The 27,701-nt window shown below is 42.0% G+C and overlaps 1 long non-coding RNA gene across 2 annotated transcripts in view; it reads left to right on the forward strand.

The window, feature by feature from the left end:
* The first annotated feature begins 320 nt into the window (after positions 1-320).
* The window catches only part of LOC117282855, a 78,464-nt gene continuing 51,083 nt past the window's right edge, over positions 321-27,701 (forward strand). For both annotated transcript variants that reach the window (XR_004513768.1, XR_004513769.1), the window contains exons 1-2: positions 321-405; positions 8,186-8,358. This is a non-coding gene — a long non-coding RNA (uncharacterized LOC117282855). The remainder of the gene's footprint in view (positions 406-8,185; positions 8,359-27,701) is intronic.

The raw sequence follows: 27,701 nt of genomic DNA on the forward strand, positions 1-27,701 counted from the left end.
CCGGGAGGATTAGGTCAACTAAAGAAAATCTAATTACCTCATCGGGACTTGAACCCGCTACCTTCCGGCTTGTAGCATAGTGTCCCTATCAAAAGGCAGAGGGAAACAAAAATAGCCTTCGGTCTAGTTAATCAGTAATCCAGTCGAGATTTGAACGATGAGTACTGAAAACCAGTCCAAACCGTACCTCTACACAAATCTGCTCGGTCTGTGAACAGAGCTTTGAAGGGTAACATCTCTGCCCCACTCGTCTTTTCCATTAACCAATCAATTCACCGACTGAGCTATACCGTCTCTTTATTGCTGCCTGTGTCACTGGCCTCCGTCGTAAGCGAACGCATCTCTCGGTGCTTGTACTCATAAGAATATAGAACTTGCTTTGAAGCAGACCCTGCATGATTTCAGGTAAGCAAATATTATTCTTGAAGAAAGCAGTCTTCTGGGATTTGGCACAGAGTATATGTGGTGTTAACCGAAGTTTCGGTGGAACGTATCGCCTCCATCTTCAGGGTAGAAGGAAAATATAAGAAATCCGCAAGCGAAGAGATCGTGAGAACCGGTAAAAGCAGTCTACACGGTGCCAAATCCCAGAAGACTGCTTTCTTCATAGTCACCTCCGTGAAAGCCTCAAATCTTACAAATATTATTCTTGTTTCAAGCGGCTCCGAGTTTCAGAAGTAGAATTGGTCTTTTCTTCTAATCAGGTCTGACATTCCTACCTAAAGTCATTCCGGAAGCGTGTGAATTATAGTACAGGAATCACTTTTTCCAGTCTGTCTGTACGTTGTGTTCAATTCAGATTTTAAGTTCTTAAACCAACTTATGTTGAGAAAATACTCTATTCGAATATGTGTTGAATTATCGTATAACCTGACCGAGTTTTTTGTACTTTACCTCAGTTCCAGTAAACTAGTATCAGGGTAATAATTTCAAATGGTACACGGCCGTCTCCTTCCATATCCTTAACCCTTCATTTTTCAACATTATATTTCTCATGTCATCACATATTACCGGCCTAGTGCTCGATTGATACAGCATCGTTAAATAACCTAAGAAGTTATGGAACTTAGAGCTAAGGCTTTGAGATTATGACGTAATTTTAAGCGACATATTTTCAGCACTGAGTAACAGAGAAATAGGAAACACGTCACCACCTGTAAAATATACATAGAAGTGTATTTAATTTTGCTGTGTAAGCCTATTGCTTTCATTTTTATATAAACGTAATATCATGATTTCTCTTCTCCTCTGCAGTTTTAATAATAAACCAAATTACTACTTTATGTATGTCTAATAGTGCAGCTCTATGTAGGGGGAAATGAACCGAGATATCCACTGTATTTAAAAGAACGAATATAGGCTAAACATACATTAATTCATGGCAAGATATTACATTATGAAGCCATCTATGGAGAACTGTTCAAATAGCCTTTGGAAAGGCAAAATAACGTATCTAAAATGTTATACTTCAGCACCCTGTTGCATTGTGTAGATCTGATTTATTTACTATTTAAAACATACGCCCTAACTCTTGTAACAAGTAGGTTAAAGCTCTCCCTCTACTTAACTAATTAAGCATTACGCCATGAAGGCGTATGGGGGAGTGGATGTATAGAGCCATATTTTCTTTACATCGGTACTAGCTGGAGGTGATTGGTCAGTTTCACGCTCCGGCAGCTTTACCCTCAGGGAAAGCGCTCCCGGCATCCATTGGATAGGAGGTTGGGTGGACTCAAGAGCTGGTTAGGACGACGTGGAGAAAATTCTTGACCCTACCTAGACTCGAACTCCGACCCCTTGGTCGTTAAGTCCGTAACCCGTTGCTTTACCTGAGATACGATGTAGTATTTAGTACCTACCTGTAATATGAAGATAAAGGAACAGACAAAATGAGGGTGTAACATGCGTCGATATCACGAGCACTCGTAGTGACTACAGTTGTTTCTGCAGTGTGAGTTCCTCTTGCAGTCTCAGCGAGTCATTCATCTCCGAGCCTGTGCTCGTGTTGAGATATGGGCTGTCAGCAGATGTCTCTTATGAAATAAAGCAACTCAATTTATATAGAGAAGTAGTAGCTGGTCTCCATAGGCACCCCTTTTGATATATAGTTTATATCATTCTTATTGGGCCCTGGAAAAGCCAGTAACATAGCAGCTGAAGAATGGCTGCAGCATTACGCTCACGTTCTGTGAGCTATACAGGATGTCCCAGGTGTTTGGTGCCATACTTCAGGAGCGTATTGAGGGTTCCCTATCGGAAGTAGGAACCCATGTCCGCAAACGTAAAATAGCAGCGCTAGGGGGGCATCTAATATCATTTTGTTTAAACTTGGCGCCTCAATGTCGAAGAGCATGCACAAGCATATTACCACCTCCGGACTCCTAAGACTCACCTGCTAGAGTAGATGTTGGAATTGGCGCCCTCTATTTTCAATGCATGCGTTACATCGACGCAAGAAACTTTGGCGCACCCTTTCAAATATTCCAGGTGTCTCACGGATCACGTCACATGCAACAAGTATTCTGGCCAACAGCTCGAATTCATTATCCACAGGCGTGTCGTAGATCAGGCTTTTCACATGGCCCCAGACGAAATAGTCCAGAGGTGTCAAGTCTGGGGATCGGGGTGGCCAAGGAACTGGGCCTCCTCTTCCTATCCAACGACCATGAAAAGCAGCATCCAGGTAGTCTCGTGATACAATGCTGAAGTGTGCCGGCGCTCGGTCATGTTGTATCCACATTTGCCTCCGCATAATCAGAGGCACGTCTGCTAGCAAAGTCGGAAGGATACGTTCCAGGAACACCTTGTTAAAGGGCCCATTGAGTCGCGGTGGTAGGAGGAAAGGTCCAGTCAAGTGATAGCCAATGATGCCCGCCCAGACATTGACAGAAAATTGCGCCTGGTGGTAACCAACTACAGAAATGTTGGGGTTTTCGTCAGCCCAAACGTGGATGTTTCGACAGTTGAACCAGCCATCCCTTGTAAACTGCGCTTCGTCTGTGAATAACACGCGATTCAGGAAGTTGGGCTGATGTAAACACTGGTTCAGTATCCACTGACAAAATCGAACTCGTGGTACGAAGTCAGCTGGACCTACGTGGTGTACTCGCGTTGGATGATACGGATAAAGCTGTTGGTCGTGCAGGATCCTCCAAACACTTGATTTTGATGTCCCCACAATCTTGGCAATGGCACGAGTGCTGGTGGATGGCTGTTCCTCTATGCATGCAGTTCGACATTGAGGCGCCAAGTTTAAACGAAATGATTTTAAATGCCGCCCTAGCGCTGCTATTTTACGTTTGCGGACATGGGTTCCTATTTCAAAATTATTCTATAGGAAACCCTCAGGACGCTCCTGAATTATGGCACCAAACTCCTGGGACATTCTGTATATGTATATGTGGAGGCATATGTGTGTTCTGAAAGAAAACTGAAAGTAGGTTTCAAACACGGAAGCTTCAGTTGCTTCAAAGAATCCTGCTACCATCTAGAATACGAAAACGTGACGGATAAATAAAATGTCGTAACGCAGTTTCCGGCCAAGGCCGAGCCTATTGCTAAGTATATCAGAAGTTCCCGGAAGAAGTTACATAACACATTTACCAGCGGTAAAGATCCTGACTGGTAATTGGTATGTCATGTAAACATTGTGCCTAAGCATGAAGTTTTAGAAGTATAAATTATTAAGATTAAGAATAAGTCTTCTACAAAAAAAAAACAGCATATAGGAATAGGAAGCTGAGATGGATATTGTACGGCATTTGGGGGGAAATATGTAAAGGCATACCAGTTACTAAACTCGTAACTCTGCCGTCTTCACCATTGGAAAGTTTTGCCTAACAACTTCCAGTATACACTGAAGACAAAATAATTTGATACAGAGCGTTTAAATACACACAGAAAATTGGTGAAAGTGCAAGGAATCAGGAGACAGAAACTTCTTTAATAAATTCGTTGTAAGAAATGGGGCAACCTGTCCAAGAATCGTGTTTGTAGATCTAGTACATAATACAGCTCAGTCAGTATGGAGAAAAATATTTTTCTCTTTTCCACAATATTTATACCTGCTCTGAGGTCCACCCAGTCTCCTGTACAAAGAGTACCGGCGGCTGTTTTCCCCAGGATAAAGCAAGAAGAGCTTGACGCTGACCACACACCTAGTTCTGAAGTTAAAAATGGAGCTATATCTCTACTCCCTCATAAGCCTTCATGACGTGGTGCTTAATTCATCAAGCTCACAGATGAATTTACCTCTTCAGTTGGAGTATCACGCTACCCACCATTCCCCTAGTTTTTGTTGTTCTTGTAAATGCATAAGTCTGTACGTGGTCCGTATATCAAGTGTTTCTTTGGAACCCCTCACTACAGATTCAAATCCTTCTTCTTAATGTGACAAGAAAGTATAGAATAGTGGACTTAACCCCATTTACTCTCTTCACAGCTGTCAGGACGGGAAAAAAGGAATAGGGTAACCATCTACAAAAGCCTTTTAAGTAAGAAGCATTCTAGGGCAGTTTGCGCTTTCAGAAGAGACCAGTGCGTGTATCGCACAGATATTTTTCGTTTTTGTTTAAAAAAGGGAAGAAATTGCCTCATACGAAGATAAATTTTAAATTCAGAAAAATTTGTTAAACCAAAATGTTTGTAGTAATTTGTATCTATCTGTATCTATAGTTCTACAGCCCTTTGTTGGACCTCGGCAGCTTTTTTAGTTTCTCTATCTCTTACACAGCTGGTAGGATTCCTTGGAGGGGGGATCAACCCTTCACAAGGCAGCTATCTCCAGACTTGACAGCACAAACACAGAACAAACGCACACAGATATCCATGTCTCAAGTGGGATTCGAACCCACGATCCCAGTGTTTGAGCGGGTGAAGACAGTTCAAGCCTTAGATAGTGCGGCCACTGTGATCGGCAGTAATTTGTATAGGGTTACATAATATGTAGAAATCGTAACCAAGGGATGGCCTGATAATTCACTTATCTATACTGACAGAATCTACTTAGGTTGAAGTATTGGTTCGCACACAGGTTCCCACACAATATGATGCGATATTCTTTTGTTCTAGAAGAGAAATTTCAATCTGTGTATTGCTTTTGTAATTGCATGTGCACGGTTCACATTGATTCTTAAAGAAGATTAACCAATGACTGTCGAAGTATACAACTGTTAATTTCCTGGAATTGGAAAACCAGGAACCATTTGCTGCACACACACGATTAGAGGAAAAAAGATCGAAAATCAAGGGCCGATGATATATTCGAAGGATTATTAAGTACAGGAACGGATGGAAATATCACGTAAACAGAACTGGTAAGGACAGGTTGCCAGGAATAAGAGAATTTATATACCTTCAAGACAACTCTGGCAACTAGTCTCCGATTTCTAAACACAGCTGCCCGGGTTCGATCCCAGGTTAAGTCGTGAAACGTATATGGAAGACAAAGTAGTGCTGGGGTGGGTTTATCCCGATAAATCGGTTTCTCCTGCCAGTTCTCATTCCACCAGCTGGCCCACATTTATTAATATTTCAGTCATAAAACCTCGATATTGAGAGCGTCATTTAATAACCAATCCAATAACATACTTAGGAAAGGAATGACAAGGAAGACCAAGAAGAAGACGAAATCCAAAATCTAACAGTAACAATGGAAAGAAGGTTTCAAGGCCGATAAAATAAAGGTAAAGTTTTCCCTTTGCTTGCCTAATTAAGCACTACGCCATGAAGGCATATGGAGCGCGGATGTATAGATCCACATTTTCTTGACCTCGGCACTAATTGGATGTGAGTGGTCATCTTCTCGCCCCGGCCGCTTTACCCCCTGAGAAAGACCCTCCCGTACCCTTTGGATAGGAATTTTGGTGGACGCCAGAGCCGATTTGGAGGACGTGGAGAAGAGAAAATTCTTCACCACACCGGGACTCGAACTCCGATCCCTCGGTCGTCCAGCCCATAGCTAGTCGCTATACCGACCATACCGACTGCGCTGTTTCAAGGTCGGTACAGGCATTAAGTTGCCTCAGCAGCGAAGGGAAGAAGCAGCGTGAAAGCGAAGATTCATGCCGGAACTTGACATCACCCGCGAACGCTAGTCACTTCCTTACTGACAAAGCGCATTTGAGGAAACGTTGCAGTAAATAACAGAATGTTATATCTCAGTGATGTATGAAGTCAAAAGCTGCCAAGCCTGAAGTTCTCATGGTGATTATGAAGAGTAGGTCTCTGTCTTCTGGGATATGACAGCATACAGACTGGTCGAAGTTCACAAACGTTTCGGAGGAAAAAAAAAAATGGCCTCTACCTTTAGTGTCTATGAGTAAGCTTGCAGCTTGCTGCTTTACCTGCTCGGATTACATTTGAGCCCTGAATATGGAGGCAATAGGATCGTCCGAATCGTCCGTGAACATGTACTGGAAACATATCCCGGAAGATAATAATTCATATCAAAGGTTTTATTATTATTATTGTTAGAGGGGGTGGGCTTCCCCATGCACTTAGACCAGTTATTGGTCCATTGTGCGTCCCCTTTTAATTTCTACTGTCGCCATACCCTACCGGTACTGGTGCGTGCTATCAGTCCCGTGCAGCCAACGAGGTCGGCCTTCGGTACCTGATATTTCCCCCATCTACCAGAGGCATTGGAAACTACTTGGGCGGGAGACTTGTTGCCTAATTTTGCTCAGAGGTCTCCTATAGACATGAGGATCTTTTACGTGCCGTAAATCTACGACAAGGGACCCACGGCTTAAAGTCCCACCCGGAGGACTTGTTCCCTGAAATTTTCCTCCCTTAAAAATTCCACGACTTCCGCCGGGTTTGAACCCGCGTACCTTGAGTATATCAAAGGTTAGTTAGAATTATATGCTAATCTGAATAGGGCATTATGAGACGCGTGGAGGAAGTAGTAGTGCCTATTTGCAGTTATAAGCTACAGGATATCAGATGTTTGTGTATAAACAGGCTGACAGATTAAATAAAAAAAGTAAAGCTATCCCTGTAACAGACTGTGGAGGCCCATAGGGTTGTGAGACGTCGAGACTCCCACATTTTCTGGACAGTCAGCTCACAGATGGCGGTAAAGATATCAGCCTTAACCGCCGGCCGCCCTTTACCTTCACGAAGATTCCTGGTACTTATTTCTGCTAGAGGTTGAGCCGACCCCAGGGTCGTAGCGCGGCTGGGAGGGTTAAGTAAATTAAAAAGTCAATAAACTCATCGGGAAAATAAAGTGAGGGGTCTATGAAATGAGAATAGGTTCGGACTGGCTAGGAGACAGTCGTATTCTGTGGAAAGGTACTCTCCCATCATTTTCGTGGGTGCTACCAAACATCTTCTAGAATCCGTCCGAGACTCGTGTACCTCGCGAACAGAATTCCATAACATTACAGCTACACGAATTATGCAATGATAGATTCGAGTGCATGTGTCTATGCATGTATCCATGTACTGTGTATGTATGTATGTGTATGTGTGTGTGCTTGCATGCGTTCGCGTAGCTACGTGGCTGTTTGTGAGTGAGGTTGCTATGGAGGTAGATATTTCAGGGAGATAGATTTGATTTCACATTTCAGAAGTACTCTGTCATTTTCATCTCTCCTTTCAGATCGTGAGGGATCTCTGGTAGACTAGGTGATATGGGAACAGTTTTCCTCCGAGTACTTCCGTTTCACCTGCTAATTTTCATTCCACTAATTAGTCCATGTTGATTAACCATCTATCCTTTACGTTACAAAATTCCTATGGTAGCAAAATTGTTAAATAAGCGATTTAAGCCGTTATCTGTCTATTGGCTGCACCGCAACGCGATAGATTATTCTTCATTACGTTCCAATTATCAGAATTTCCGAATAGGCTATTTTCTTTTTCAATTGGTAATTCTGCAAACTTTTCATGTCGCTGTTCGAGACACATTCAAGTAATGTGAGGACCAGTCGAAATACAGATAGACAAACAGACAGAAAGATTTGTAAGATTTGAGGTTTTCACGGCGTTAACTAAGAAGAGTCTTCTGGGATGTGGCGCCGTGTAGAAGTTGTCTTAACCGACGTTTCTCCGAAACGGCGCCACATCCCAGAAGAATGCTTTCTTCAGACAGAAAGATTGGTCATTATATTAATGGATAGATTGGTACGAAATTTGAGTGATTAGTGAGTCGATGATTGATTGGATTATTTTCTTCTAGGTTCTGTTAGGTCGGGCCTCCTCTGTACGAGGTTACACGGACTGGAAGCGCAGACTGTTTCGTAACTTCCCGCAAGAGAGCTTCGACAAAGTAAACAACCGGCACCAGTGAAATCAGCTGCCACTGCATTGAAAATTTCCTAGCCGAAATTCTTGAGATTCGTCCCTTAAGAGGTCAGTAATCCCTGAAGCAAACAAAGCAGCAGTTAGTTATTTAAATCCTCCATCTTCAATACAAACATTCGTCAGTATAAACAGAACTTAATACAATGAGCTAAGAAAGGCAAGGCTGGGTTTGTCATTTATGAATTGCAAACAGAAGCGAGCGAGCAAAGGTTGATGATGATGATTTTGGATTCCATTGGGCTAGGTTAGGTAGCAGATGCGGGTTCCTCCAAGCATGTGTGTACTTACGGACTGAAATGCTCTGTTCAAACAGTGAACGCCGAATCCCCCGGATTGCAATGACGGATGGTTTCTAAAGATTAAACAAGAAGAAACGAGCAGGAGGCCAAGGAGGCTGCATGCTTATTTAGAACTCAAAACCACGAGAGTAAATAATTATATAAAGCGTTCAGCTCTTGTGTTTCGGAGAACGCTAGTTCCAAAATGGAAATTATTCATATCTTTTTCTTATTTTTCCACTGTTTTAGGGGAATGTTTAACGTGTACTCTTCGCCAAGTTTAATTATAATCATCAAGTTAAGGAGGATGAGATTGGCAAGGCATGAAGTACGTATGGGAGAGAAGATGAGTGCATATAGGATTTTGGTGGGAAAACCAGAAGGAAGCAAAAAACTAGGAAGACCTAGTCGTAGGTGGGAGCATAATTTTAAAATGAATCTTAGAGGGATAGGCTGGTTTTGTATGGCCTGGATTGAATTGGCTCAGAATAGGGACCAGTGGAGAGCTCTTGTGTATGCGGTAATGAACTTTTGGATTCCATAAAATGTTGGGAATTTCTTGAGTAGCTACACAAATGGCGGCTTCTCACAAAGGACTCAGCTGCATTGAGTTACTTCCGGTGATTATTCAAACGGAAACAATGTAGGCCTATAGAGAGAAATAATACAGCAGATTAAGTCAGACTGCATCTACAAAATCTGTTTTCTTAGTCTTTTGCAAATGTCTGAGTTAGGTGTGTCATTTAAGTTTCTGTCTGCGACATGGATCATCGAGTTTCGATTCCTAGTTTGGACATAAGCTCCTGAAGTGACTGGACAGTGGCTGTACTACGGGGTTCGACTTCTCTTACAAGAAGTGATTGCTTTTCTTTTCATCAGTACGTTCAGACCTTGGCTGGGACCCAATTAGTCTCTAGTTCAGTGGGTACTAGCTACTCATTTTCTGGGGACAAATGGGTTGAAGCACGAAGAGAGTCGCTCCGTTTCTTCCAGGCTCTCTGAATGGCGTCATGATGTACTTAAGGACAATGACAATTTTATTTTGGTTACATGGCCCTCTGCATTACATCCAAAAGTGCATTTTATACAGAATTGGAAAGAAGCACATAATGTCATTGTCTGTCTGCAATGCAAAGACATTGTTGCAACCTTGCCTATGTAGCATGGAATTAAGGGGGAAGAGCTTCGCTCGTTCTTAACGTCGGCTCTGATTGGAGGTGAGTGGCCAGTTTTACACTCGTAACTTTTAATTCCAGAGGAAATGACTCTTGGTACAAAGTGGATAGTAACCTGCGGTTCCTAGAGCCAGTCTGCGTGTAAATGTAGGGCCCCAGAGCAGTTTGGGTACATAGGCTGGACACCTATAGCCAGTGTATAGAGAGTGATCCCGCATAAGTAGACTGATTGTGGATGGTGGATCTCTATAGCCAGTCTGTGAGTGATGGACCCACAGAGCCAGAGCCCCCACAGCCAGTCTGGCTATGTATGATTAACCCCAGAGTCAGTTTGGTTGTGCATGGTGAGCTGCAGATCTAATCTGGTTGAGGATGGTGGACTCCAAAGCAATTCTGGGTGTGTTTGTCGGGACCGAGAGCCAGTCTGTATGCGGATGGTGGACCACAGAATCAGTCTGAGTATGGATGGTCGTCCTCAGAGTCTGACGGGATGTGTATCGAGGGCGCTAGTGTCAGTACGGATGTGGTTGAAGGGCTCCAGGGCAGTGTGGACGTGGATGGTGCGCTCAGGAGTCAATATGGACACGGAAGGTGGGCTCCAGTGCCAAACTGAATATAATGGGAAGAAATTAAATTTTATTATGCTGATAACATGACCCTGTCGTCCAACCTGTAACCGGTCACGTAAGCGACTGATTTATACCTATCTCTTCACTCTATCGATTTTCTCCCTACAGTTTCCCTTAAAGAAAAAGAAGCGGCGAAAGCATTGCAATATCATTTCCCTGAAACGTAGTGTTCTCAGTTCCGCCCTTGCTCAAGCTTCCTTACTTTCAAATGTTCCCCTGGTCACCCTCTCTTTCAGAGTGAGCAGGTTCGTTCAGCAGCATGTAGTATAGTCTGATTTGTATTCGGGAGATGCCAGGTTCTAATCTTTATCGGGGCAATGGATATCGTGTCTAATGCACTTTTTGATCCCCTGTGTAGACCTCGAACGTATAACTGCCAAGAGAGCACTTTAAAAGTCTACGCTCACTTTCTCTCTGTTCATATCCATAGCCATTCACGAGTTCCACGTGGCAGCAGAGAATCTCTGGAGATAACAACGAAACTTAGCACAATGTCTTCCTCGAAAATATGCAGTGATTTAGATCCTCAAGACATTCACAGTGTGGTGATTCGTCACTTTGCTGTAACCTCCTCCACTGACCGTAGCCTGAGCCAGTAAAATTCATTTCATCGCATCTTTAGAGCCTACTTCTCTAAGACCCATTTTAATAGCATCCTCCAAACTAGCCTAGATCTCAAAGAGTTTTGTCGGCCTTCAGGATATCGAACAAAATGTCGTATGTATATTTGTTTCTTCAAATCTTGCAGCATGAATTATTATATCAGAAGTGTTGTTTTATCACTGAAAATTTAGTAGATAGAGAATACAAATCCAAAAATTCTCGACATCCAACTTCCTGGTTTATTTGCTTATATTTTTTCAAATTTTCTTCCCAGAACTTTGTTCTTAAACACCCTCAATCTCCCTGTTCCTTTTTGGGAGACAAACCATATTTCATATCTATGTGAATAAATTGGCTTATAAAATACGATATATAGACAACCAATCAAGGAAGTTTCTTGTGAGAAACCAAAGGGTGTAACATAAGCTCGCCATTGATCTCTATACTTAGTCAATTAAATTTAGTTCGTAATTTCGCAACTTATTTTTCTTAATTCGCATAGGTGAGGGTGGAATCCAGTTGGGTCCACTCGTCAAGGCGGCCATTGATTGGCCTATTGTACCTGCCCCGGATGATTATGATGATGGAGAATTTGGTGGAATGGAGATTAGCAGGGGAAACCGAAGTACTCAGAGAAAACCTACCCCAGCGCCAATCACAAACCCCACTTCACCAGACCCGTTTTGAACCCGGACCGCCGCGGTGGGAAGCCAGCCACTAACTGCTTGAGCTATGGCGCGGCCAATTTCGGAACTTACTTCATTCAACAATATTTTAACATCACTTTTCCATTGACTGGGATCACGCGGTAGCGTAGTTGGTTGAGGCACAATGCTACAAGGCGGAAGGTCGCGGGTTTGAGTCCAGATAAGATAGATTTCTTTTTAATTTACAAAATCCTTCCAACCGCACTATGGCCCTGGGATCGGCTCAGTCTCCTACAGAAACGAGTACCAGGAATTTTCTGGGGGTAAAGGAAGGCGGGCGCTTAAGGCTGTCAAATTTACCGCCATCAGTGGCCCGATTGTGTAGAGGAAATGTGGGAGCCGCGACGTCTCACAGCCCTATGGGCCTTCCCGGCCTGTTACTGGGATAACTTTACGTTTACATTTACCAGCAATTTTCTCAAGGGGTCATATAATTTCAGTGATTATTCCGGTCAAAATTTTGTATGCATTCCGCGTACTCTGAGTGACACTTGCTCCTTTCCTCACGTTCCCGTTGATTTAATCACTGTAATGTTGTTTGGCAAAGAGTCCGCAGTACGAAGCTAGTCGTTATGAAATGCGTTTACAGATTTCTGTAACGTTCTTCCTCTCATCTAAATACACTTGTTAATATCCGGTCCTCAAATATCAGCTCATGTCATTCCTTTACGATAGAGTCAAATTTCGAAAATACATCTACAAACCACAGGGCAATTTATGTCTAAGGCGTGCACTGTCTTCACTCGCTCGGAACTTGGGATCGTGGGTTTGAATCCCACTCATGACATGGATGTTAAGTGTTTGTGTGTGTTTTTCTGTGTTTGTGTGCAAGTACGGACCTTGCGACGAGATGATCACCAACCCAAGGAGTCCTACCGTATGTGTAAGATCTAGTAAACCTAAGTGAAACGGAGAGTTTCATGGAGGTAGGCCAAGGCCCAAATTGGGGCTGTAGCGCCAGAAGAAAAACATTTGTAATCTTTAGTATTTAGAAAGAAATTAGAAGATAAACGACACCGTAATAAACTAAAGAGTGACAAAAATCAATCAGTCAATCAATGATTTAATCAATCAAACACGTCATTCGAGAAGTGAACCAGACGGCGTTAATTCTGTTTAATAAAGCGAACCTGTTCAGCGTGTTGGAATGTTGAACTGTTCGTGCTGTACAAGACAGGTAGTTAAATTTAAAAGGAAAATCGCATTATTGTCCCATATTAGGAGCTAGGTGCACTTGAGTGAAATATTTGATATTCATCTGAACAGAGAAAGAGCACACTGCTAGACAGTAACCCAAACAGAACTCAGAAGTTCTCCTTTCAGACGTAAGCAGAACAACCAGTAATGGCGTTATTGTGGTCACTTGAGGCTACAGTCCCTTCTTGAATAATGTAGACTCCCTGGAACTTAATTTGCTTCACTCTTGAAAACTGATAGTGCTTGTGTGTTATATGCAGTATTTGGAGGGCTGAAGAAAGTGGTTGGTTCTGGTCTGAAATTAAGAAATTAAGCTGGAAGATCGCGGATTCAAGTCCCGATGAGGTAACTGATTTTTTTTTTTCAGTTGACCTAATCCTTCCAGCCGCACTATGGCCCTGGGGTTGACTCAGCCTCTAACAGAAATGAGTACCAGAAATTAATTAAATAATTTTCCTGGGGAGTAAAGCTCGTAAGGCTGACAACCTTACCGCCATCTTTGAGCCGACTGTCTAGATAGTGTTGGATCCTCAACGTCTCACAACCCTATGGGCCTCCACGGCCTGGTACAGGGATAGCTTTACTTCTTATTTTTTACTTTAAGATAAGTACAAGGAATAGAAAAGGGTAAGAAATGGTAAATGGCCGGTCACGGTAGCCGAGTGGTCTAAGGCGTGCACTGCCTTCGCTCGCTCGGAAGCCGGGATCGTGGGTTCGAATCCCACTCAGGGCATGGATGTTTGTGTGCGTTTATCTGTGTTTGTCTACAGGTAGAGGCCTTGCGACGAGCTGATCACCCGCCCAAGGAGTCCTACCGTATGTGTAAGAGCTAGAAAAACCGAAGTGAACGGAGAAGTTCATGGAGGTCGGCCTAGGCCCACTGGGGCTGTAGTGCCAAGAAAAGAAAGCAATGGTAAAGACATAAATAGGGCTAAGGAAATAAATAAACAAGCAAGTAAGCTGTAAGAAATAAAGAAATAAAAGAAGAATGTAGGAAAGAAGGAAAGGAAGAATGAGCAAGCATACAAGAAAGCAAGAAAGAAAGAAAGAGAGAAAAAATGAAAGAAAGAAAGAAAGAAAGAAAGTAGTAAACCAAAAGCAGAAGAAGGAATTTATAAAAGGAAAATGTAATAAAACAAAGACAAAAAGAAAGAGGAAGGAATCGAGAGAGTAAGCTAAACAAAATTAAAGAAAGACAGGCGAAAAATGAGAAAAAGAATAGTAGGAATGAAGAAGACATGAATAGAACGAAGGAAGAGGGAAAGAATTGACAAAAATGAAAGATAGGACGAAGGAAAGCTGATCTGCCGGGAGTATATTGTCGGTATCTTTATATTGAACGTGAAAAGACAGGCCAGAAGTCACGTTTCCTTGCGGTGGTGTGAAAGTGGTGATCCATGAACATGTCCTTCACCTTGGCGTGCCCACCGCCTGCTTGAATGCCTGCCTGCCTGCCTGATCAGTGATCCAATAAAACGCTGCAGCGTGGTCTAAATACTAGTTCCATTCGATGTCTGTTGCTAGTGGCTTCTGGCTCTGTCTTTCCCATGTTAGTACAGTCTATCTAATTTTGTTGTAGGAGAAGAAAACATGATTTTTCTAATGATGTTTAATAAATAACTGTACCAACTTTTCTGAGATCTTTGCCTCTTTATAACACTTGAACTGTTATGGGTTCTTCTTTATCCATTGTATTGCACTCTGTGGATCTTGGATAAATAGAGCTTAACGGTCGGGTAAAATAACCGTTTATGTGAAACACCACAATTGCAGCGTGGAGGAAAATCTCCACTGAATCTGTATCTCTGCAGTGGATATAGGCTGATTCTTATAAACAATGAAGTGTCAGCTGTAAATATGTACAGCGTCGAATGGATTCCAGAGATGATTTTCAGTAGCAAAAATTTGAAAGTAGCCAAATCCTATAAAGTACGTATGTGAAGGCCATGATCTATCCCAGGCGGTTAGTCGCCGGCTTCCCACGGCGGAAGCCAGTCTTCGAGCCCGGGTAACTTATGTGGGATTTTTGTTCTACAACGTGGTATTGGGGCAGGTTCTCTCCGAGTACTTCGGTATCCCTTGTCAATTCGAATTTCACCGAATTCTCCACACTCATCACCATCTACCATCTGGGGGTGGTGCAACAGGCCAAACAGTGGCCGCAGTACAAAGTGGACCCAGTCTCACCCCATGAAAAAAAAAATACGTATGTGGAGGTCATTACGAGGAGGTATGGATATCATCTGAATATAGTAACGCTGTTAATGCATGGAAGTTCACCTTCACGCCCTCATGTGTCTTAGTACTGTGGTTCTTAAGCACAGGATTAATATTGAGCATGTAGTACGTGGAAGCACGCAGTTTTCCTCTTCATCAGTCATCAGCTGTCTAGATATACGTGTACTCTCTGCAGACGAATGACGGCTTAATACATTAAAAAACACGAAAATATATAAACCTTTCTCTGTTAGTGGATTTCATGGCAAGGTATGAAGATTCTGCTGCCAGTATAGTTTACAAAACTTATTGTTAGGCCTACTATACTTCCACGATAAAGTATAATTCAGCTACTTTAACTGTTGAGACAGCGTGACATGTTTCTTTCTCCGATCTTCGTAAAGGCCCAAGAAGCCCAGACGAATAACCAGTGCACCTAAACGAGATTATTTCGTGCGTGGAATGGAACAGCTTAGTTTCTTCTCATATATTCATAATTATCTTTTGTCAACAAGGACTAAATCCACAAGAGCTAATAGTAGAAGAAACAGCTCCTCTGGCAACGGAGGACAGTGTAACATTCTTGTAAATTCCCTGATGAATCCTTCTCCTACCGATAAGGTGACCACAAATCTGTGTGCAGGGAATGGTCTGTGTTGCTGTGGCACTGAATATGCACACTGCAGGGTCTGTGAACAGAGGATGTATGAAGTTCAAATGTCGCGCCATAGCTCAAGCGGTTAGTCACTGGCTTCCCACCGCGGCGGCCCGGGTTCGATCCCAGGTCTGGTCAAGGGGGATTTGTGGTGGACAAGGTGGCGCTGGGGCAGGTTTTCTCCGAGTACTTCGATTCCCCCTGCCAATCTTCATTCCACCAATTGCTCCACATTCACCCTCACCTATCATCTGGGGCTGGTACAATAGGCCAGAAGTGGCCGCAGTAAAAGGGACTTAGTCTCACCCCACTAGCAATAAAATAAAGTTCAAGTTGACCCCTCTTGTAGGATTACTTCCCTTTCGTTACTATGAAAAACTTGGAAGGGAAAATGTACTTTCACTTCTGAATATGACAGACATTTCGCTTGTTTAATAATTTTAGCAATATATTTTCGGATTTTAATTCAGAGCCAGCATAGCGACTGGCTACGGACTGGACGACCGAGAGCGTCGAGTTCGAGTTCCTGTAGGGTCAAGATTTTTCTCCACTTCGTCCGGACCTGCTCTGGGATCCACCCCGTCTCATATCAAATGTGTATCGGGAGCTCTTTCCCCTGGGGTAAAGCGGCAGGAGCGTGAAGTTGACCACTCATCTCCAACTAGTGTCGAGGTCAAGAAAATATGGATCTATATAACCACTCCCCCATAAGCCTTTATGGAGTAGTACTTATTTGGGCTGCAGTAGTCACCAGCTGGCGGTGCCTACAAATTACTGCAATGCGTTCGGGTGAGCATCAGCACGGAGATGATTAGCTCTGGTCTTGACTAGGTAGAACTCGAGGTCTATCTCTGGGCTTAACGGGCGTTGATGTGACAGGGTAGGAAACATACTATTTTCTACTGACACGCACAGGCAGACCAAAACGACCGTTTACAGTCGGAGTTACTATTTATTACGCAACACTGAAGTTAATGATACACTGGTTACTTCAATGTGATTTGTAGTAACTTGGCTCCACTTTAATACTCGTACTATAACACTCTTCTTAATAATTTGTAGATCAACATTATTTTACCGAACTTCCACCTAGCTAAGTGCGTGCACTTGTACCGTTGGGCCGAAAATTCATGAAGGTTCAAAATTTAGAATTTAACACGAGCGGTGCGGGGTTGCGTCTCTAAGCTCCGGGAGTTGAAAGAAGAGCCTTTGCAGAGCCGAAAGTCTCTGACGTCCAGACAATTCCAGGAATCATCTTAACTGCAAATGTTTCCGCCTTAATTTTTCCTGATTGGCACAGTTTAAAAATTCGGAGGCCTTCGGAAATTGCGAATTTCCAGTCAAGTGGAAGTTTGTAGCGATTTTGAGCCCCACGAAGCAAAGGGCCTTTAGGACAGGCCAGTGATTGATAATGTCTAAGTTCGGATCTGTAGCCCTGCTACTCGAAAGGGAAATGCTGCACTGGACGCCAAGGCTAGAATTGCGCAGAAGATTTGCCGCCTTCTCAAAACTTCAAATTTCCTAAGAAAAATATTAGACACATCCAACGGGCAAGGAAATGATTGTCTTATGTCACCTCATGGGTGCAAACTACCGCATATCTCTCGTTCTGTACTCTAAACACATAACACACATATTAATTATAATAATAAATTGCTGCTCGTTATAACCGGCAGGTTATAATTAACGGTAACGTAACAAAGACCAGCTAAATGATTAACTAGACTTAATAATTAACTGATTGACTAATCGACTTATTGGCTAACTCAGTATTTATATAACAATTAGGTAACTAATATAAATGCTTTATTACCCATCTAAGAGATCCATAAATTGACCAATTATATGACACAAAAACTAACAACTATTTATAACTAAATATTCAACAAAACAGGGACACGCGGTATTTTAGTTGGTTGAGGCACTATGCTACAAGCCTGAAGGTTGCAATTTCGAGTCTCGATGAAGTAGTTTTTTTTCAATTGACCTAATCCTTCCGGCCACACTACTGTCCTGGGGTCGACTCAGCCTCTAACAGAAATGACTACCAGGAATCTTTCTGGAGTGTAAAGGGCGGCAGGCACGTAAGGCTGACTTCACCGCCATCTGTGAGCCAATTGTCTAGAGAGAATGTGGGAGCCTTGATGTCTCAAACCATATGGGCCTTCACGGCCAGTTACAGGGATAGCTTTATCTTTACCTTACCTTCAACTAGTCAACTACTTTACGGTCTTAGCTTCCTGTGTGTTGGTTAGGTCAATAACAAGCTCTGAGGGTTGTTCTACACGTACATGCCTGACGAAGAATTTCCGGAATATTCACATAATAAGCAAAGGTAGAAGGAAACATTGTGGCATATCTATACCCGTCCGTAAACCACTGAAATACTCTGCAAAGTTTCAGTTATCTTGAATAACATTTCAATCTCTCAAAATTGCGTCTCAGGATCTCTTCTTTGTACGAAGATAAAGCATATTAGGGACAACTTGGCCGTCTGTCTGGCCTTTCACTTTTTTCGCCTGCAAACTACCCAACGGATATGGTAAATATTTAGCATTCCGATTTCACACTGAAAGCTGTTAGGCGCACTACTTTATTATTGGTTTAAATATAATATAACCATATTTCGAGTAAGTCCGAAATAGAACTTTATCAGTTTTCTAAAAACTGACTTATGTCACACACACAAAAAGAAAATGTACCAAACAAATATATTGTGACATGTTGATCCCTACCGCCCCAGCTCCACGTAGCGGTAAATTAGCCCTCGCGTAATAGGCGAGTAATCACCCCGCAATGCGCAACGCGCGGTGACGTCACGAGCGGAGCCGAAGAGAGCCGAGCGGAGCCGAAGATAGCCGAGCCCCGTAACCTGGCAACTACGCAATGCTAATCAACAGCGGTGATGTCACGCTAGCAACAGCGTCCTATGCTATCCGCCACGTCACACTAGCAACAGCGCAAGGCTATATAAGCGGACCCACAGCAGTGTGATGATCAGTTGAAACATAGCAGCCTGCGAGTGTGCGATAACTAAGAAGTCAACGAGCGGAAGACTTATTGTGTGCTTTCCAGACATAGAGAGTGCTGTAGTACGGTTATACCCGGAGTGTGTATTTAAGGGAGACTTGTATAGCTCCCGCGTTAGTAGTACGTGAAGACAAGTGAAGACAGTGTTAAGAGATTTTGTTGTAGGGTTTGTAAACTGTGGAAACCCGTAACATTGTGATCATTAATTATAGCCGTTGTTTGTAGATTGTTGAATAAACCAATTAACGATCTCTACGGCGTATTCTGTAACGTAAACACGTTACAATATGTAAAATGTTCCCGGGCTCATGTCCTTGCAGGCTGACGACCGTCTCACGCCAACCTCGTACTCTTTAACTGTGGTCTGAAGACTCTCTCGTAATCATAGCTGCTCCTCGTTGAATAGCCTCGGCACGGACCGCATACATAACACCTCTCCCAACAGTTCAATTGTTGTGTCACGTAGTCATAGAACGGACCATGTAGAGAATACAGCTTCCCGGTTATTCAGTGTTTGCGTGTTATGGATCTGTTGCGATTATTTCCTAGAAACGGCCGTTATTTAGACAGCCATTACCTACCAATGGCTGTTTTGTGGCTGCTTAGTTCGCAGTCGTTGCCTAGTAGCGTGTCTACATACCATAATTTTTTCCACAGCGTCCAGTGTGNATTAAGGAAAATGTCCTTCAGATTAGAGCAAGAAAAGAGCGAACGTGGCCTAAATACAAGGAAATCTGATGGACTCGCAGCGAAAATGTCATTCTGTAAACAAGAGTGAACATGAAGAAAGCAGTCTTCTGGGATTTGGCACCGTGTATATGTGGTGTTAACCGACGTTTCGGAGGAACGTATCGCCTCCATCTTCAGGGAAGAAGGAAAAATATAAGAAATCCGCAAGCGAAGAGACCGTGAGAACCGGTAAAAGCAGACTAAAGATGGAGGCGATACGTTCCTCCGAAACGTCGGTTAACACCACATATACACGGTGCCAAATCCCAGAAGACTGCTTTCTTCATGTTCACTCTTGTTTACAGAATGACATTTTCGCTGCGAGTCCATCAGATTTCCTTGTATTTAGGCCACGTTCGCTCTTTTCTTGCTCTAATCTGAAGGACATTTTCCTTAATGCAAGTCTATATACAGCCACTGCTGTACAGTGATATCAGAGCTGCCCATCGCATTGGAGATATTACAGCTTAGCCACTATAAACATGATTTGGGACGTTATTTGAATTGTGCCTAAACACGTGTCGGACAACCCAAGAGGTTTCAACCGAGCTTCTGATGGCTGCAGAAGTATAACATGCACGACCCCGAAAGGGTTTGTGCCAATAATCTATTATTAATTATAAAATTATAATGAACGTTATCCAGTGTCTTAGTTAAATTTAGAATTATAGGAAAATTTGAAAGTCGGATCTGCTTCCGTCATCAGGTTTGAACAAAGTGAGAAGTGTTCTATTCACACTAGCTCTATTTAAGGGTAAAACTGAATATGGTGCTTCCCACATTTTCTGTATCTGATAACGGAAGCAGATCCAGCTTACGAAACATGGTATGATTTTAAATTTAACTAAGACAATGGACAACGGCCAACATAACGGTGTAATTAACAACATACAATCAGATGCGCAAAGCGTCACGTGTCCCATTAAACGTAGATTCTGGATGTTAAATACTCATGTCTCATCTCTGCAATCTGACATTGTGTCTGACCATGATGGCGGCCTCTGTTATTATCGCAAAAGGGCTTGCTGCGGAAACACCAGGTGCCTTGCAGCGTCTACGTAATTCCTCCCTCCCAGCCGTCAGTCACGTTGCTGTAAACATCGTTTTACTATTTGTATTTTATTTTACTATTCGAATTGGATAATCGGATTATTTTATAAACTAATCTGTTTATTCGGTCGACCGTAACTATTGACTAATTACAGAGTGAGTGTCCGAGTTGCAGTTCCAATGGAGGGCACAATTTAGCACGGAAGTGTGTACATTTCTTTGAATAAGCTGTATAAATGTCGTGGCACTCTCTAAGATGTCTGTTGTACCAATACAGGTTTATTCCAAATTACGGACTCCATTACACAAAGAGGAAGTAAAGAAAACTTACTTTAATATGATAGTCTGACTGGTAACGAGTGTCTTCCAGTATAAATCGGGCATGCCCCACTCATTGTGGCTGAAAACTGGCACTAAAGCCCTTTGCCTTTCATGAAGCATATTGTATCCTTTGTTTATTTACCTCCAGGCAAATGGAAATAACATGTGTAAAACGATACTTGGGTCGTTGAGTTCAAACGTTTGAACTCCACATTTTGTTTCCTAAACTCTTAACCATTCCGATACGATTACTGCGTTATTCCGCAGGTTGAGAATAATGTTATCTCCCTGTAAAGGTAGGTAAAGGTATCCCTGTAACAGGCCGTGGAGGCACAAAGGGTTTTGAGATTGTGAGGTTCCCACATTTTCTAAATAATCGGCTTATAGATGGCGGCAAGATTGTCAGCCCTACGCTCCGGCCGCCCTTTACTCTCAAAAATATTCCAAGAATATTCATGGTACTCATTTCTGTTAGAGGCTGAGTCGACCCCAGGGCCATAGTGTGGCTAGAAGAATTAGGTCAATTGAAAAAATCCAATGACTTCATTGGCACTTGAACCCGCGACCTTCCGGCTTGTAGCATAGTGCCTCAACCAACTACGCTACCGCGTGTCCCCGTTATCTCTCTGTGCAAAGGCAAAATTTTAAAATAACATAAATTATAATACACAGCGAGAACATAATCGCATCTTCTAAAATATTGTAATGCGAATCATTTCCTTCCAAATAACCAGTTAACTAATTAGCTATTTGACATCTAAGGCACTGAGCAGAATCCTTCTTGAGAAGCTAATAGTATTTCAGCTGTTCAAGAAACTTTCCGCATTTTATGGAACCCAAAAGAATTTATGTCTCACCGAGTTCACAAGTGCTCGCGTTTTAACCCTACGCCTGAGCCAGCTGAATCCAGTCAACATCCTCAGTCCCCATTTCTTTAAACTCAAAGAGCAATTTTAGCAATACCAATTCTATAGTAAGTTCTGCAGAGAATCCTATTCTTTATTACAATTCATTTCCTATACGTTTCTGCAATTTAGGATATCTGCGACGGTTAAGTGGGGCCCAGTGGCTGGATATCGAGTGTTTAATTTCCAGCGAGGACAGGAAATATTTATCTCTGTCACCATGTCCAGCTCGACCCTGGGTCCCACAGAGTCTCATACCCTACCCTAAGGAAAAAAAAAAATGAAAGCCATCTACATAGCATGCAATTATTTCAAAATTCGAACCTGTACGTTCTAAATGCTAATGCTGAGGGTCACAGCCACCGTCTCCTCGTTTGGGGGGGGGGAGAGCAGCCATATTTCGATAGGTCACTGTCGTAAACTGTCTATGGATACAATAGAAGGAAAGTAGTCTATTGCATTGTCACGAGTTTGAGTGACCTCCGACAAGGTTTCGGATTGAAGATTAACACACGACTCGTGACTACACTTAATTATAGCACCATCGCAAATTTCCACACTTTACAAATCACTACAGGCACGCAAAATCTTTTCAGTCTGCTTTCATTAGTCGTTTCACGGTAACGGATCGTAACAATGGATATTATTCAACTGCACAGACCAGAACTTCTCTTCACAGACTACCTTGCAAGTGACTACCGTCTAAACTTACTGTGGTTTTAACATGTCGGCACGGACCGTGTAGAAATTCATTGTTGTACTCCAAACGTGTCCGTGGGAATATGATTATTTGTCAAGGAGTTACCCAGTAACGACTGTGTATACTTGCTTATTAAGAATTTGTTGCCTAGTAGCAGATGTTGTTTTGTTATTTCTTTCAAGTTCGTTGCCCAGTAACGGTTCTATACGCTATAATATGAAACAAAATAAGTTGTCTGTTCCTGAAGAGCATTGTATGGACATGTTAATGCTGACGAAGAGAAATAAGTCTCCACGCATCCTTAATTACAGCCAAATGGGGGTGAGAGACCAGATTCACATTTCGGCCGCCTTATCCCTAGGGGAAAAGCCACCAGTACCAACTGGATAGGAGGCTGTGTGGGTTAGAGAGCAGATCTAGAAACGATGATAAAAATGAGGATCAGTACTAATGCTGCAGATCGAATCTCAGACCATAGCCGGACTGAATTATCCCAGTTCACTCGAATGAATATGACTCATGAATTTAATTTTCGGTTTTAATTCTCTTAAAAAATGCCGGTGCCAAGAAAGCACATCAGCATTACCTTTCTGCTTACATTAAATTACAAAATGGGGCGACAAAAGTGAAGTAGTCTTCGGGCTTTTAATGGAATGAAGTTTCGTTAATGCAATAAGGTAACCTGAGGCCAAGTTGAACAAGTGTGAAAATCTGAACACTGATGAAAGGAGCATAATTACAAGCAGTTCTGGGAAGAACTAATGACACGCGCATTCCTCTGACTGCCTCCATCTGAAAATAAAAAAGAAAGTAAAGTCAAGCTGGAACAAAACGCCGAAGAGGTTATGAAAGAGGAAGCAACAGGAGCGGGGACAGAACTGAATATTTAATTTCGAACGTGCTACTTTTTATCCTTCAGCTAATATTATTAGAGAGATTTAATTAAGATTCATCAGATTAAGAGATATGTAACACTTATGAATGAAATAAGAACGCATAAAACTTTCAGTCACAATGCCTGAAGGTCAGACAGAACTTGGGAGACCTAGACAGAAATGGCATGATAATAATAATCTCAAAGAAACAGGGTGTGAGTATTTCTTGTTAGAATTTAACTATGGAGACAGTAGTTTCTTGCGAACAGTGAGTAAAATGCTAACGTTATATTGTAGCATCCTGTTGCACATTTCACTCAGTGTCGATTAGTTTTTTACGGTCTCAGCTGCAACACCACATTCTATAAAATTTATTAAAAGTTACTCACTTTAAAAGTGTATCACTACATGTTTCGACCAATGTGGTCATCATCAGATGTTAAAATTACTGCGCAAGGAAATTGCTGCCTTCCGTTTATGCGCACCGAGGGAACTTACATACAAGTTACCACATTGGTCGAAACGTGTAGTGATAAAATTTTAAACTAAATAATTTTAATATATTTTATAGAACACAGTGTTGCGCATGAGACTAAAAAATAATCGACACAAGAAGATGTCAGAGATAGTTCTGTATTGAGAGAATTTTATATATTTTATTTCTTACACGTGGCTATAAATTCCTGTGGGGCACTCGATAGCGTAGCTGGTTGAGGCACTATGCTACAAGACGGAAGGTAGCGGGTTCCAGTCCTGTTGAGATGGAATTTTTCAATTTACCTAATCCTTCCAGCCGCAATATGGCCCTGGGGCCGACTCAGCCTCTAACAGAAATTATTACCAGGAATCTTCCTGGGGTGTAAAGGGCGGTCGGCGAGTAAAGCTGACAAACTTACTGCCATCTGTGAGCCTGATTTTCTAGAGAAAATGTTGGAGCCTCGACGTCTCACAAATATATGGGACTTCACGGCCTGTTACAGGGATAGCTTTTCCTTTTTTTTATTACTATAAATTCCGGATGATCACTCTTCTGCGTTGATAAGACGTATGACTATAAACACAGAATGACCTAATAGTACTAACTATAACTACAGCTAACTTAAAACTGAACCTATTATCTTTCATGAAGCTAAGAGTTACTGAGATAGTCAGGAAGTTCCAAACATTTTATTGAATCCCAAGATTCATTACCACTGACTACTATACTGAGCCAGATAATCACATTTCACCTTATCCATCCTGTTTCTTTAATATCCATTCTTATTACATTTCCCTCTTTGACTAGTTCTTCCCAAGTGGTCTCTTTCTGAAATTCCCTGACCTAAATTCTGTACACATTCCTCTTCTCTTTCATGCTTGCTACATTCCCTGGCCACCCCATCCTCCTTGGTTTGACCACCGTAAATTAGTTGGCGAGGAGTACAAATTTTGAAGTTCTTCAACATTCTTCAGCCCCTGTTTCTTCCTCCATCGTAGTACCAAATATTAATATCAGCAGCTTCTTCTTAAATATCCTCATACTATATTCTTCCCCTAAAATGGCAGACGAAGTTGCACATTAATACACACTGGAAAAAGTGAAGTTTTATATATTTCTCTTCTTACATTCCTTAAAAATAGGCGAGAAGACAAAATTTCTGTGGCCTGAATGGTAGCATGAATTTCCCGAAATTAATATGCTTTTAATTTTTCCGTAAATGCAGTTTGGTAACTATTCTAAAAATACAACGGGATGGACGGCGAGGAATCATTTACTGGTAAGGGCAAGATATTTTTCTCTTCTCCACATCGGGACTGGCTCTAGGGCCTATCCAGCCTCCTTTCCAATGGGTACATGGGGGCTAAGCGGCCGGGGCGTGAAGCTGATCACTCACTTAATCTAATATCAATAGCATTACTGGTGAAGCTATACCTCCACACATCGACACGTCTTCATGGCGTGATATTTAATTAATTAATTAATCATAGGACAAATTTAACTTTTTATCATTAATGCAATTTTGGTTTGTTAGTGTCTCTTCAAATTTCTTTTAACTTCCCACGTTATCGAAATATTTATTAGCCTCTTCAGGTTATTATTTTGTCCTGCATTCTATCGACGTCAATATACAGCGAGAAACGTTGTTACAATCCACGTGTTTGTTAAAACGTAACATTGAAATCACGTGGAAAAAGAATCGTGTGATAGCATTACTTTAATCAGAATCTGTAACTACGAATATGTTATTTATCACTGCATAATCGCTGAACGTAGTACGACCAGAATTCTTTTCGCCAATTTATTATTTCATCCATGATATGTATGCAGTGGCCGTCTTGTAATGCACTCAATTTCACCTGTTACTCCACGACATGTTTCGGCAACATAGTGCCATCATCAGGTGCCCTAATTACGTTAATCATATTCATATGAGGGCAAGCAATGCAATATATTAACGTAATTAGGGCACCTGATAATGGCACTATGTTGCCGAAACATGTTGCGAAGTAAGAGGTGAAATTGAGTGCACTACAAGACGCCCACTGTATACATATCATGGATGAAAATCAGTGCAACAGGACGCTAAAATACAACATTATTATTTCATTTCGCTCTTGAATCATAAACAAAAGGAATGTTGCTACGCCAGTCTTAAATTATACTCTCTCGCAGAAAATGTGTTCGATGCAATTATACAGTGCCGTGTGCACAGTATCAGTCTACTTAAGCATATCCCATATCTTTACACGAAAGTCTGCAATTTTCGTCTGCGAAACGACTGCAGAAATTCTTCTTATTCCCACGTCTGTTTTGAACTTTGTAATGTGAATCTGTTTTTAGGACTATCGGGTCTCCCTCATGCGTGCTTGAAACTGAAATCAAACTTCTTTTGTATGTTTGGGATGTTAACTTATAAACCTAATTACACAGCGCTGTAGTGGAAGGTATGGGGTGGTGTGCGGTGTGTTCAGTCTGCTTTCTTCTAAATGAGAATATTATGTATGTATATTTAATTGTGTAAATATATTTCCGCCTCAAATGCAAATTATTATCTTGTCCTACACAAGACATCTCCAGGTGCACGTCTGTCTTACCAACACTGTTCCACTGTACGTTAAAATTACGTATCGCTTGTGAACGCGATGTTGATTATTAATTAAAATATATTTTGAAGTAAGGTTAGAGTTAAAACTTATATTCAAACTTCTTAATATTTATTATTCATTGTAGTCATCAGCTGTTCCTTGAGATATATTTAGCTGAGGTTGTACATTGTAACGGATTTTCTCAAAGTGTTTGTAGGAAACGGTTCTGTAAACACGTTCCAACGTGCAACAATGGGAGATGTGTCTCAGTGAACGAATGTCATAGCTATTTTCTTTAATTCGCTTAGTGGGGGATGGAGTCCAACTGGGTCCACTCGGCACGGCGGCCACTAATTGGTCTATTGTAGTCTGCCCCCGGTGATTATGATGATGGAGAATTTGGTTGAATGAAGATTGGCAGGGGAAACCGAAGTACTCGGAGAAAACCTGCTCCAGCGCCATTTTATCCACCAAAAATCCAACTTGACCAGACCCGGGTTCGAATCCGGGCCGCCGCGGTGGAAAGGCAGCGACTAACCGCTTGGACTATGGCGCGGCCCCCATCATAGCACTTTGCCAGGCAACAGTCAGCGTGCCAATGAACTACCTGGCTAGGAATCACGTGACTTGTGTTTCCTGTGTTGTCCGTGCGGAACCTATATGACAAAAACCTGTTGCGGCTTAGATTAGTGCAGAGTGCAGTGCAGTGCAATGCAGTTAAAGAGTCCAGGAGAGTTTGTAGTTGAGTTCCTAGGTTCCATGGTGATTGAACAAGAAATCGAAAGGAGACTTCATAGTGATTTGAAGTGCTAGTTTCTGTGATGAGATCAGCTGTTAGGAGACGACTAGTGAAGACGGAGAATCCTAGTGCGTGTACAACGATGAACTGGAAGGTGTGTAAATTAACGATAGCACTATAATGATTATAATTAAGATAAATTATAACCGAAGCGCTAATAATCCCAATCATCCGAGCGAGAACCCTTTATTTTCATCACACCTACCCCCATGCATGTAACAGTATGAATGAGTAGCAAGGCCCTCAAGTCTACAGAGTTCAGTACGCGAAAAATATTTGTCTACTTCGGCTAGTACTGACCATCATCAGGAGGTACAGCCAACACTATAAAGACAACATTTACGTAAGTTGATCATAGGTTATCATAAGGAGATTTCTATAATCATAAAATATTAAGGCAATCGAACTGATTTTTGTTTTAAAAATAATAAATTGATATCAGTTAATTTTAACAA

Source organism: Cryptotermes secundus, unplaced genomic scaffold (assembly GCF_002891405.2).
Source record: "Cryptotermes secundus unplaced genomic scaffold, Csec_1.0 scaffold194, whole genome shotgun sequence".
Lineage (NCBI taxonomy): Eukaryota > Metazoa > Arthropoda > Insecta > Blattodea > Kalotermitidae > Cryptotermes > Cryptotermes secundus.